Raw genomic sequence first — 14,839 nt, 5'->3', positions numbered from 1 at the left:
ACTGGGTAAGTGTCATATTATGGCCTGGCTGACGTCCCAAACAGAATTCATTACGATAAAGTCTTCCTATGTCCCAAATGGTACCCCATTCCCTTTATAGTACACTACTTTTGACTAGGGCCCATAGGAAAGAAAAGATCAATTCAGGGCCAATAAGGCACTATATAGGGATTAGGGTGCCATTTGGGATGCATTCAAGTGTTTAACCCAGTCAGTCAGGTGGTTTATGGGGTTAGGCAAGCTGTCTCTATTGGAGGCCATGGAGACGACTGGGATTTGGTGACAGTCCTCCATGTGTTCTGTTACCCTCCTCTCCAACAGACACTGCAGCACCTCTGCGGTCATGTTCCTTTGCTGGAGACGAGATTAAAAAACACTGATAAGACATCAATCAGCCATGAGCATAGAACAGAAAAAAGTGGCCTACTTAAAATGATCGTGAGGAATATCAGTGGTCAGGACAACAGAAAATGCCCAACTATACTGAACAAAAATATAAATAAATTGTTGGTCCCATATTTCATGAGCTGAAATAAAAGATCCCAGAAATGTTCCATATGCACAAAAACTTTATTCCTCTCAGATTTTGTGCACAAAGTTATTTACATCCCTTTTTGTGTGGATTTCTCCTTTGCAAAGATAGTCCATCCACCTGACTGGTGTGGTATATCAAGAAGCTCATTAATCTGCAAGATCGTTACACAGGTGCGCTGGGCACAATAAAAGGCCACTAAACTGCAGTTTTGACACAATGCCACAGATGTCTCAACTTTTGAGGGAGCGTGCAATTGCCATGCTGACTGCAGAAATGTACACCAGAGCTGTTACCAGATCATTTGTTAATTTCTCTACCATAACTGCCTCCAACGTCATTTTACAACATCCAACCGGCCTCACAACCTCAGACCTCGTATAACCACGCCAGCCCAGGACCTTCACGTCCAGCTGATTCACCTGTGTGATTGTCTGAGTCCAGCCACCTGGACAGCTGATGAAACTGGGTTTGCACAACCTAAGGATTTCTGCACAAATGAGAAGTAGAGACGTATCCTCTTCGTGGATGAATCCCGGTTTCAAATGTACTGGGCAGATGGCAGACTGTATGGCGTCGTGTGGGTGAGCGGTTTGTTGATGTCAACATTGTGAACAGAGTGCCCCATGGTGGCAGAGCGGTTAAGGTATGGGCAGGCATAAGCAACAGACAATGAACACAATAGCATTTTATTGATGGCAATTTGAATGCAGAGATACCATGACAAGATCCTGAGGCCCATTGTCGTGCCATTCATTCGCCGCCAGCCACCTCATGTTTCAGAATGATAATGCAAGGTCCCATGTCGCAAGGATCTGTACACAATTCCTGGAAGCTGAACATGTCCCAGTTCTTCCATGGCCTGCATACTCACCAAACATGTCACCCATTGAGCACGTTTGGGATGCTCTGGATCAGCGTGTACAACAGCGCGTGCCAGTTCCCGCAACTTCCAGCAACTTCGAACAGCCATTGAAGAGGAGTCGGACAACATTCCACAGGTCACAATCAACAGCCTGATCAACTCTGTGAAGAAGATGTGTTGCGCTGCATGAGGCAAATGATGGTCACACCAGATACCGACTGGTTTTCTGATCCAGGCCCCTACCTTTTTTTGAAGATATCTGTGACCAACAGATGCATATCTGTATTCCCAGTTATGTTAAATCCATAGATTAGGGCCTAATACATTTTTTTTCTCAATTGACAGATTTCCTTATATGAACTGTAACTCAGTAAAATCGTTGAAATTGTTGCATGTTGCGTTAATATTTTTATTCAGTGTAAAAAGGGCATCTTGGTTTGGGAGGTTGGTCAATTTTAAAGTAACTGTCCAGTGTTTGAAGATTTCTATGAAATATGACCTATAATTTATTATAATATGAGTGAAATTGTTTTCCTTCCAATTTTTCAGGTTTTCTGTATTTGGCTTATTAAAAATATTTAAAAAAATTACATTTACATTTTAGTCATTTAGCAGATGCTCTTATCCAGAGCGACTTACAGTGGTGAATGCATACATTTCATTAAAAAAAAATGTTTTTCTCTGTGCTGGCCCCCCGTGGGAATTGAACCCACGACCCATGCTCTACCAACTGAGCTACGCGAGTAGCCAGCTGATTGGCCAGCTCATCCTCCTCAGTAGTACAACATTGTACTCCATTGCAAGGGCGAAAATCTGATATCAACTTTGGAGGGGCAATTACATGAAATTTTCTCAAGAGCAATTCCTGAGGGGGGCACCAAAAATAGTGCTGTAACACATAGCCTACGTTGGGGGTATCCATGGCATTTTCCAATTATGTTCCTATTTTACAAGTAAAAAAAATTGAGGACCTTTCATAATGTTGCCAAACAAAGACTCAACAAACGAATCTGAGACTCCCTGTCCCTGCCTATCTGTCCCCAACTCTGCTGTCTGTGTGCCATCTGTTGCCTGCTCTGCCTAATGACATCATTGTGAAACATTTCCATTAGCATTTCACTTATTTCTTATGAACATTTTATCAACTAGTCTGAGATATTAGGCTACTAGGGTTCTTACTTTGCGTTTTGGTATACTGAAAAACACTCTGATGTCCGTCTTTTTTCTGCCATTTTTCTACCTGGCTGGCTACACACACACAGTGTGTAGGTTATTTACAGTAGGAGATGGGCTTCTATCATCTTATCTTCTATCATTCTATATGGGCTTCAATCTAAAAGGTAGCTTAGCAAATGTGAAACGGATTGTAGTGACAAGAGTTGACAGCTGTATGAGTTCACCATTTACATAACATATGCTGCAACCTTTTGTAATTTTAATCGTTTGTTTCATATTGGCTGGCTTCCAACAATAGCTGAATTTGCAAAGCTAGCGAGCACCAATTCCGTTTCAGTGGTGTTTGCTATAATCTTTGCTACCCGGGTTAAATAAAGGTGAAATAAAATAAATAAATAAAAGTTCCCTTGCGACAATTTAGCTTTTGCAACGAGACCATTAAATATATTTAAGACAATGGTAGAAGAGAGTGTAGTTCTGTTCAGTTTATCGCTAACCTTATCACAGGGACTTAGAAGCACTAACTTACATGCATGCTCATCTAGGAATAAATTGACGATAGCAAAGATTCCATCTTTGACGACGCCACATAAATGGAATAAGTACTAGCTAGCTTAATAGTTAATATTTGCGCGCTAGCTCTGCATATTCAACTAGTGTGTCTGTGAACCCTGGCGCGATTGACTGGATGAACCTCCCGTCAGTTACGTGCATTGAGTGCCTTTCAGACAGTAGACACGAACCCTCTGTTACCTGGCCAGCTAGGGAACTGGCAGTGGATCAAACCATTGTGAGGCAAAGGGCGGGGCGGTCGCAATCTTTTGAAACTTAAAAACGCGCTATTAAGTGTCTATAATCAGCACAATTGCTTTCATTGCGTATTATTAATATTATTTAAATTACATAGTTATGTTTACAGTGATATATTGGGGGGGACAAATCATATTTTTCCCAGGATGGGGGGTCGTGTCCCCCCCATCTCCCCTGGGATTTCCGCCCCTGCTCCATAGCAAATCATTTCAATCATTTTTGAAACCGTATTATTTGAGATTCAAGTTTGAGGTGGGGTTTTTAAGTGTTTTTTTTCTTCTCCAATTTATGTTTTTGCCACAGGTAAGAGTATAGGACGAGTCAACAACATTATTTGGGTATGAACTTTTGAAAGTGAGATTTTCACTGGACTGTTACTTTAATGGTGTATGACATAATACAAACCCTTGTGTTGATATAAAACCCACAGGGACAGGAGGTAAAATGGCTGTTCACAGTCAGGTTGTTTCTGAAATTAAAAAAGAAGACAGTCACACAGTCAGAGTGGTTTACAGTCTAAACTATGACAAAATCTGAGCAAGTACAATAGCATATTAGTGAGTTTGGGGCAAAGGCACATCTCTGAGAGATTGAAACACTTACACATGCTATATGATTTCCCTTTCTCCGACCATCTCTTCCACAACTGAATACACATACAACTCTTCAAACTGCATACTTTTCTCATTTTCATCAATGATGTAGAGCGCTGTATAAAGACAAAATACCGTACATATTATTCACAGTGAGAACCATTCATTTTTGGGGTTTTGTCCCGTTTTCTGTGTGTGTGTAATGCATTCAGGCAACATTAATTTGGGAAATTAAACAGTGCTGACTCTCTCCCATTTGGCTGTACTTCTCCAGTAGCCTGGATCTGCTGTTTCTCAACCAATCCACGCAACGCTGAGGAACAAACAAAGTTAACCCTCAAAAGAAGTTACACGTCACCCCTTCTCCTCCTCAAAGAGACCCACTTGGGTCACAGCACCAATGTTACCGATTAGGGTTCGAACCCATGTTTCTGGGCCCTCCATAAGGCTGTGTCGACTGGAAGCTACACATCGTTACGGTGGTGATATGTGAATCCTTTCAAACAGCTAACCTTGTCTTGGCGATACTTTCTTAGTGCTTGATTCTGAAGAAAAGTGTGACTTATAAATGTTCGTGTTCAGTTGCAGGTGGTTCTCCAAACACCAGAGATTATTCAGAAAGATAGTAAAATCCTTGTTTTTCTCCGAGTAAGAGTTGCCTTGCCATTTTAGCTGCCAGACATCTTGGATTTCCCAACATCTTTGCAGGAACTAGTGGTTTCTATGCGACTCTGCCTCGGCCACGTGTAGAAGTAGACAGTGCATCACACAGTACAACCAAAACAAAGATCTACACACAAGCAAGAGGCATTTCTCAGTTCTCACCAGATACAAAACATTCTGAATATTCCCCCCAAAAAAATTTGTGGGGACCCACCTGCAACTGAACACGGACATTCATAAAGTATCGGCAAGAAAAGGTTAGTTGAAAAATTGCTTCCAACCCTTTCTGCTAGCCAAGGTATAACGGCTACTGAGATACTACTTGGAATGAAAAGCTCTATATAAATAAATCTATTATTATTATTTATAAGATACACTTTGTCCCCTGAATCGAGAACTTATAAAGCTGCTAAGACCAGGTTAGTTGGGGCGGCAGGTTGCCTAGTGGTTAGAGCTTTGGACTTGTAACCTTTAGGTTGCAAGATTGAATCCCTGAGCAGACAAGGTAAAAATCTGTTGTTCTGCCCCTGAACAAGTGTCACGCCCTGACCAGGTGAACTCGGGTATTTTGGTCAGGGTGTGTCATGTTGGGTATTTTTCCTTGGTTTGTTTTCTATGTTTGCGTTATAGCCTTGTGTTAGCTCTATGTGGGTTATTTCTATGTTGGGTTCTGTCGATTCCCAATCAGAGACAGCTGTCGCTAGTTGTCTCTGATTGGGATCACATTTAAGTTTCTTTTTCCCCCACGCTGTTTGTGAGGTGTTGCCTCTTTGTATTTGAGCAGTTAACGTATCGGCATTTTTCTTGATTTTGTGTACGTGTTTATTTCAGTGTGAAGAATAAACATGTGTTCGCTCCCAGCTGCGCTTTGGTCCGCTTCTTCATCACCCGACGACGATCGTTACAACAAGGCACTTAACCCACTGTTCATAGGCCATCATTGAAAATAAGAATTTGTTCTTAACTGACTTGCCTAGTTAAATAAAGGTTAAAAAAAAAGTTGGAAAATATTTGGTGCCATTTTCCATTGGTGTTAGACCGAGGTAAAATAGGTTTCATATCAGACATTCAGAGTTAGCCTATTTAAATGTTGACATCAATTTTCATTCCTCTGATTACTACGAAGGATCTTTCACGAGTTAATGTTTTAAATTATAATTTTTACTTGGGTGAAAGTGCAATCGCTATAAGGGCCCTTGAGAGTCTCAGTGATGTGGTAAATTCCACACATTTTTGTTTGTTTTGTTTGTATTTCAAAAAGGACCTCAACAAAAGAATCAAATTATTTAAAAAAAACTACTTTTACAATCTTTACAACGTAAAGTGTTGACTTGATAGTCAGGTGTTAGATCAACATGTTGACCAACATAGCTAATCCCGGCGATAGGCTATGATATGTAATCAAGTATGAGCTGGGCTGAAACAAAAGCTTATGCACACTCCTGCCATTCAGATCTGAAGCTGTCCACCCTTGTAAGTCATTATTCTGTACTATGGGTACAATTGGAGGTGGGTTGGGGGGAATTCATTTAGATGGTAATGATATATAATGCATGCTCCACTCTCAGGTAGAAGTTGAACTTGCTGACTGATGCCAAGGCGGCAGCTGCTAAAAGGTGCTGCATGGTCAATCTGATAAACGCATTGGCAGTGAAGCATTTATGGTGATACGGCCCCTGCAGAAGTCAGGGCATTCATACTTCTTGTGCTTCGCAAAGCAGCGTAGAGCTGTTGAGTAGAGCTGTGTGAAGGAAGTTGTGAAGGAAGTTGTCAAGGAAGTGAGTTTGTTTGTTTATACAGGACCTAATGCCACCACTTACCATCAACTAATCATGTCAGTGCGGAGCTATTCATAGCCCTCAGCATTGTTACAAAATTTGGGAGGCGTGGGGCGGTACAGAGCTCAATTTGGCTTCTGCATGCCTCCAGAGGTTCCGCTATTGCATCACACCCTCCATACAGAGCATTCGACCACGTTTTCAGATCAAGCATAAATTGTCTTTAAGAAGAAGGGAGCAGCTGCAGACCAGAAGCCTACAGCCAATGCAGCACTGGTCCACACCTGTTCTATCTGTCGGGTGAGTAGTATTAGTTGGTACTGTATGTGCCTTTAGGTTCCTCTCCATGTGTAGGCTATTGTACTGGCCTGTGTGGTACAGTCTTTCATATGTGTAGTAGTTTCTCACATCGTATTGCTTAGTTGATAATTTTTGTCTACTTTGAATTAAATCTAAGCCAATTCCTCCATTTTGCACTTGACTTTTTTAGACGCAGACCCGAAGTCATTTGAAGCAGCACTTTGAGAGCAAGCTGTCCTCAGTGCTTAATTTGTATCGTGAATGGATCATTTGTGGAAATGCTGTGATCACTTATCTTCTTTAATGTTGTGATTCACAGACAGATGATGACCATGATTTGAATGCTGCAACTGAGAATGTATGACATTGAGGGATACATGCTGAGACCCCGAGTATGACTGGACTTCGGCCAGATATTTGTGACAACGACATAAAAGGGGTGCAACAACACAACAACACACCGTTTTAAGTCTATTATATAGCCAACCATCCCTCTAGCTACCCCTTATTCCACACTATGCCTTTTATGACCATTGGTCCCTCAACTTCCAAAACTTTGGAACTCTCCATCTTATCTCTATAAACCCACCCTACTTTCACCATTTTCCCCTATGCTGCTTCCTTCACTTGTTCTTCTCTTGATTGGATGACATCTAGACTGAGTAACACATTTAAAAGTGTTGATGTGTACAGTTTAGGCTACCTTTTTTTCACCTGTGTAATGATGTCCTGCTTATTCTGGGGTTCAGACTGAATGCAGTGTTGAATGTGCTGCTAACAATTGACAGCAGCAACATGGACCTGTTAAATTGACAAGAAGGGTGTTGATATAGCTGTGTTTAGGCATGGCTTCCCGGTTTTGAGTCTGTTAAGTGTGTTTCTCATTCTGCTGGAGTTGACCTGGTATTTTATATAAAACCTACCTTACACATCCAGTTGTTTCTCCATCTGTATCTCACCCACCAAAAATCACAATATGCTGTTTTACATTTTGTGTTATTTCTGCAGGTCTAATTCCTAAAATGTAAAAGCAGAAGAATCTGTATGCTCTCGGATACAATTAACAGTTCATATGGTGCTCTTCGATGTCCCAGGTTTGTGGCAGGAATAAATCATTTAATCTTTACTTCAAGTCAGATGTTTATACAGTATGTTATGTTTAAAAGGCGTATGAATTGTTACTATTTTGATTTATTTAAAGCAATGTAATTCCTTTAATCTGTCATCTTTGTATCTCTTTCTTTCTTTTTCTCTGAGGACCTGAGCCCTAGGATCATGCCTCAGGACTACCTGGCCTGATGACTCCTTGCTGTCCCCAGTCCACCTGGTCGTGCTGCTGCTCCAGTTTCAACTGTTCTGCCTGCGGCTATGGAACTCTGACAAGTTCACCGGACGTACTACCTGTCCCAGACCTGCTGTTTTCAACTCTCTAAAGACAGCAGGAGCGGTAGAGATACTCTGAATGATCGGCTATGAAAAGCCAACTGACATTTACTCCTGAGGTGCTGACCTGTTGCACCCTCTACAACCACTGTGATTATTATTATTTGACCCTGCTGGTCATCTATGAACATTTGAACATCTTGGCCATGTTCTGTTATAATCTCCACCTGGCACAGCCAGAAAAGGACTGGCCACCCCTCATAGCCTGGTTCCTCTCTAGGTTTCTTCCAAGGTTCTGGCCTTTCTATGGAGTTTTTCCTAGCCACCGTGCTTCTACACCTGCATTTCTTGCTGTTTGGGGTTTTAGGCTGGGTTTCTGTTCAACACTTTGTGACATCAGCTGATGTAAGAAGGGCTTTAAAAATAATTTGATTGATTGATTAATTAATTAATTCAGTTCAGGTGTTTGATGTGGTGGGTAGGTGCATTCTTGTCAAATAAATATGCCAAATAAATATGCTTATTCATTCATGATTATGGATACATTCTGCAATTAGTTCATCTGGCTTTGAATCTACAACAGAACATGTCAACAAGTTTGTTCCAAATTGCTTTAATACATCAGTACACCATGAATTGAAATACGGTGCCTTCAGAAAGTATTCACACCCCTTTACTTATTCCATATTTTGTTGTGTTACAGTCTGAATTCAAAATCAATTAAATAGATACATTTTTTCTCACACATCTACACACAATATCCCATAATGACAAAGTGATAACATGTTTTAGAAATGTTTGCAAATTATTGAAAATAAAATACAGAAATAACTCACTTTACATAATTGAGCTCAGGTTTGTCCAATTTCCTTTGATCATCCTTGAGATATACAACAACATGATTGAAGTCCACCTTTGGCCAATTCAGTTGTTTGAATTTGATTTAAAAAGAATATACAGTACCAGTCAAAAATTTGGACACACCTATTTATTCAAGGGTTTTTCGCCCTGGCGTGACGCGTTGATAACCATCTCTCGGACAAAGTGACTTTTATCAATATATTTGTCTCTCTCTGACCTCTTTGCTGTCAGCTAGCTAGCTACAGTACTATCTACTTTGATCCAAAATGAAAAACAGTACAAGTCAAAAGTTTGGACACATCTACTCATTCAAGGGCTTTTCATTATTTTTACTATTTCCTACACTGTAGAATAATAGCGAAGACACCATACCTATAAAATAACACATATGGAATCATGTAGTAACCAAAAAAGTGTTAAACAAATCAATATATATTTTATATTTGAGATTCTTCAAAGTACACGCCCTTTGCCTTGATGATAGCTTTTCACACTCTTGGCATTCTCTCAACCAGCTTCATGAGGTAGTCACCTGGAATGCATTTCAATTAATAGGTGTGCCTTGTTAAAAGTTCATTTGTGGTAGTGGTGTTATACAGAAGATAGCCCTATTTGGAAAAAATCCCAAGTCCATATTATGGCAAGAACAGCTCAAATAAGCAAAGAGAAATGACAGTCCATCATAACTTTAAGACATGAAGGTCAGTCAATGCAGAACATTTCAAGAACCATCAAACGCTATGATGAAACTGGCTCTCATGGGGACCGCCGCAGGAAAGGAAGACCCAGAGTTACCTCTGCTGCAGAGGATAAGTTCATTTGAGTTATCAGCCTCAGAAATTGCAGCCCAAATAATAAATAATGCTTCACAGAATTGAAGTAACAGACACATCTCCACATCAATTGTCCATGAAAACTGCGTGAATCAGGTCTTCATGGTCGAGTTGCTGCAAAGAAATCACTACTAAAGGACACCAAAAATAATAAGAGACTTGCTTGGACCAAGAAACACAAGCAATGGACATTAGACCGGTGGAAATCTGTCCTTTGGTCTGATGAGTCCAAATTTTAGATTATTGGTTCCACCCGCCATGTCTTTGTGAGACGCAGAGTAGGTGAACGGATGATCTCTGCATGTGTGGCTACCACCGTGAAACATGGAGGAGGAGGGGTGATGGTGTGGGGGTGCTTTGCTGGTGACACTGTCGGTGATTTATTTAGAATTCAAGGCACAATTAACAAGCATGGCTACCACAGCATTCTGAAGCGATACGCCATCCTATCTGGTTTGTGCTTAGTGGGACTATCACCTGTTTTTTTAAACAGGAAAAGGGATATTTTACCAAGAAGGAGAGTGATGGAAGGCTGCATCAGATGACCTGGCCTCCACAATCACCTGACCTCAACCCAGTTGAGATGGTTTGGGATAAGTTGGACCACAGAGTGAAAGAAAAGCAGCCTTACCAGTCTCCCATTCCCTGCCGCTGAAAACCACCATGCTTCATGGTAGGGATGGTTAGACGGGTGATGAGCTGTGCTTGTTTTCTCCAGACATAGTGCTTTGCATTCAGGCCAAAGAGTTACAGTTTTGTCTCATCAGACCACAGAATGTTTTGTCTTATGCTCTCAGTCTTTCACGTGGCTTTTTGCAAATTCCAGGCATGTTGTCATATGCCTTTTTCTCAGTAGTGTCTTCCATCTGGCCGCTGTCCCATAAAGCCCAGATTGGTGAAGTGCTGTAGAGACTGTTGTCCTTCTGGCAGGTTATCCCATCTCAGCCAAATAACTCTGTAGTTCTGTCAGAGGGTCATTGGGTTCTTGATCTCCTCCCTGGCCAAGGTCCTTCTTGGCCGGTTGGTATGTTTGGTCGTATGGCCAGCTCTAGGCAGGGTCTGGGTAGTTCCAAATGTTTTCTATTTCCCAATGATGGAGACCATTGTGCTCTTGGAAACGTTCAACACTCTAGAAATTTTTGTATACCCTTGCCCAGATATAGGCCTCATCACAATCCAATCTTGGAGATCTACGGACAGTTCCTTGGACTTCATAGTACAGTTTCAACTCTGACATGCACTGTCAACGGTAGGTCCTTTATATATACAGTACCAGTCAAACATTTGGACACACCTACTCATTCAAGTGGTTTTGTTTATTTTTATGTTGAGATCGTTGATGGTGAGATTGTAGAATAATAGTGAAGACATCAAAACTATGAAATAACACATATGGAATCATGTAGTAACCAAAAAGAAGTGTAAAACAAATCAAAATATATGTTATCTTTGACATTCTTCAAAGCAGCCACCATTTGCCTTGATGACAGCTTTGCACACTCTTGGGATTCTCTCAACCAGCTTCACCTGGAATGCTTTTCCAACAGTCTTGAAGGAGTTCACACATATGCTGAGCACTTGTTGGCTGCTTTTCCTACATTCTGCGGTCCAACTCATCCCAAATCATCTCAACTGGGTTGAGGTCGGGTGATTGTGGAGGTCAGGTCATCTGATGCAGCACTCCATCACTCTCCTCCTTGGTCAAATAGCCCTTACACAGCCTGGAGGTGTGTTGAAAAACAAATAATAGTCCCACTAAGCGCAAACCAGATGGGATTTCGTATCTGTCACACCCTGATCTGTTTCACCTGTCTTTGTGCTTGTCTCCACCCCCCTCCAGGTGTCACCCATCTTCCCCATTATCCCCAGTGTATTTATACCTGTGTTCTCTGTTTGTCTGTTGCCAGTTAATTTTGTTTCGTCAAGCCTACCAGCATTTTTCCCATGCTCCTGTCTTGCTCTAGTTCCTGTTTTCTAGTTTCCATATTTTGACCATTCTGCCTGCTCTGTCCCTGAGCCTGCCTTCCGTTCTGTACCTTTCGGACTCTGCTCTGGATCACTGACCTCTGCCTGTCCTTGACCTGTCATTTGCCTGCCCCCTGTTTTTGTAATAAACCTTTGTTACTTTGAAACTGTCTGCATCTGGGTCTTCTCGTGTGATAGCCATGCTGGTTAAGTGTGCCTTGAATTCTATATAAATTACTGACAGTGTCACCAGCAAAGCACCCCCACACCATCACACCTCCTTCTCCATGCTTCACAGTGGGAACCACACATGCGGAGATCATCCGTTCACCTACTCTGCGTCTCACAAAGACACTGCTGTTGGAACCAAAAATCATCAGACCAAAGGACAGATTCCACCGGTCTAATGTCCGTTGCTCGTGTTTCTTGGTCCAAGCAATTCTCTTCCTCTTATTGTTGTCCTTTAGCAGTGGTTTCTTTGCAGCAATTCGACCAAGAAGTCCTGATTCACGCAGTCTCCTCTGAACAGTTGATGTTGAGATGTGTCTGTTACTTGAACTCTGTGAAGCATTTATTTGGGCTGCAATTTCTGAGGCTGGTAACTCCAATGAACTTATCCTCTGCAGCAGATGTAACTCTGGGTCTTCCTTTCATGTGGCGGTCCTCATGAGAGCCATCATAGCGCTTGATGATTTATGCGATTGCACTTGAAGAAACTTTCAAAGTTCTTGAAATGTTCAGCATTGACTGACATTCATGTCTTAAAGTAATGATGGACTGTCATTTCTCTTTGCTTATTTGAGCTGTTTTACCTTAATATGGACTTGATCTTTTACCTAATGGTGCTATCTTCTGTATACCTACATTGTCACAACACAACTGATTGGCTCAAATGCATTAAGAAGGATGGCAATTCCACTAATTAACTTTTAAGAAGGCACACCTGTTAATTGTAATACATTCCAGGTGACTACCTCATGAAGCTGGTTGAGAGAATGCCAAGAGTGTGACAAGCTGTCATCAAGGCAAAGGTTGGCTACTTTGAAGAATTTCCTATATAACCATATATATATATATAGGTTACTACATGATTCCATATGTGTTATTTCATAGTTTTGATGTCTTCACTATTATTTTACAATGTAGAAAATAGTAAAAATAAAGAAAAACCCTTGAATGAGTTGTTGTGTCCAAACTTTTCACTGGTTCTGTATTCCATTTTGGATCAAAGTAGCTAGTTGCTAGCTAGTTGACAGCAAAGGTGTCAGCTAGAGATTACGTGCAGGAGATGCTAATTTAGCATTTTACAGTCTGAGAGCAAATGGAATGGTGAAAAAACTATTTGAACCATTTTCGTGTTTCATCGCTAGGTTTTATGGGTATTATGACGCATCAACTGTGGGGCTCTATTAGCCTATTTGCCAACATATTGCCAACTCTTTGAATACTATATTGAAACTATGAAACTATATTAATTTTTAAAGAATTTCCAATTATTAATTGTTAACAATAACAAAATTGAGCAGATTGGACTAGAATGGGGCATAGCCTACTGATCTTATCATACACTGATCCAGATAAGTTGTTGTACGAAAGAGTGGCCTCCTTTCAGCTGGTTCCCAGCTGACCCAGGGCCTCTTAACAGGACATTTACATGGCATGGGACAACACATCTGATTTTGTGCCACACTAGAGGCTAGTGGGGCCAGTTTTGGATTGGATGTATCCCATGCGTTCCAGGTTACATCTGTCAATTTCGGCATGTTCTGCACTTACTCAAATGCCACAGTGACTGGCCAAGTTAGAATTGGACCAAAGTTGACCGAGATAAAATTAGTTTTATACTGGATATTCAGTGCTATTCTGTTTTCTCTCACCAATATCTATTGAACCAAGCATGCCATGACTATGAAGATGGTATATTCTTTATCAGTAGTGTATGGAGAATGTTTTTATTTTATTATATATTTATTTTTATAAGATGGGTGAGAGGGGGAATTGGCAAGGAGGGGTAGTTTGAGGTGGGAATTGTCCTAGTGTTTAGACAAAACATACCTATGAAAAATATATATTCTAAAATGGGGGTTGGATGGAAAAAAACAGCTTTTTGGGGGAGGGGGCTTTGAGAAGACACATTTTTTTCCAGCTTTCAATCTACACAACGTGTGCCATGACTATGAAAATTATATATTCTGAATCGGGGGAAGATAGACAAAAATCCATGGCTTAAAAAGTAATATATATTATAATAATTTTGTACTTTTTTGCAGTCAATCTTCTTTAGGTCTTACTCAAAGATTTCCATGACTATGGAAATGATTTATTTTATTGTTGTTGTTTTTGTTTATATATAAATCATTGAGTGGAACACGTTCTATTTCAGTGCCAACAATATGGGAGGGAAAGGGAGAGATTGTTATTAGATTTAAGGAGTAATGGTGTTGAAGAGCCAAGCTTAAATTAACTGCTGATAAAATCTTCAGGGATGGGGTGGGGGGGAATAATGTCTCTGGTCCACATTACAGTCCAGTTGGTGGCAGTAATGCAAAAAAATAAAGTAATGGCAGGCTTTGTGTAAACTATTGAAGATTAAAAGATAAATTGATGTCCATTTGACTATGAAAATTATATATTCTGAATTGGGGGAGATTCAGAATATATACTTTTCATAGTCATGGCAAGCTTTGGGTAAGGGCTATTGAAGATTGAAAGCAAAAAATGTAAGTCAGGGATTTGGGTCCATCCTCCCCTGATTCAGAATATAGTATCATTTTCATAGTAATGGCATGCTTTTTTAAGAGCTATTGAAGATTGAAAGTCAAAATCTTATTATATATATATTTTTAAATCTCTCTAGATAAAAACAAAATGCATTGGATTTTTGTCCATCCTCCCCTGACTCAGAATATATAATGTTCATAATCATGGCACGCTTTGTGTAAGAGCAATAGAAGATTGAAAGCCGAAATCTTATAATAATAAAAAATTAAAGAAAGTTTAAAAAGTGTGGATATTTTTCCATCCACCCCTGATTCAAAATATACCATCTTCATAGTAATGGCATGCTTGGTTCAATAGCT

The 14,839-nt window shown here is 40.5% G+C and overlaps 1 pseudogene; it reads right to left on the bottom strand.

Annotated features, from left to right (window-relative positions):
- Positions 1-171: 171 nt before the first annotated feature.
- Positions 172-4,877, bottom strand: LOC115149624 (RPA-interacting protein A-like; annotated as a pseudogene).
- Positions 4,878-14,839: the final 9,962 nt, after the last annotated feature.

The sequence above is a fragment of the Salmo trutta genome, chromosome 15 (genome assembly GCF_901001165.1).
Source record: "Salmo trutta chromosome 15, fSalTru1.1, whole genome shotgun sequence".
Lineage (NCBI taxonomy): Eukaryota > Metazoa > Chordata > Actinopteri > Salmoniformes > Salmonidae > Salmo > Salmo trutta.
The sequence above is the reverse complement of the archived record's forward strand: the minus strand, read 5'-3'. Positions and strand labels throughout refer to the sequence as shown.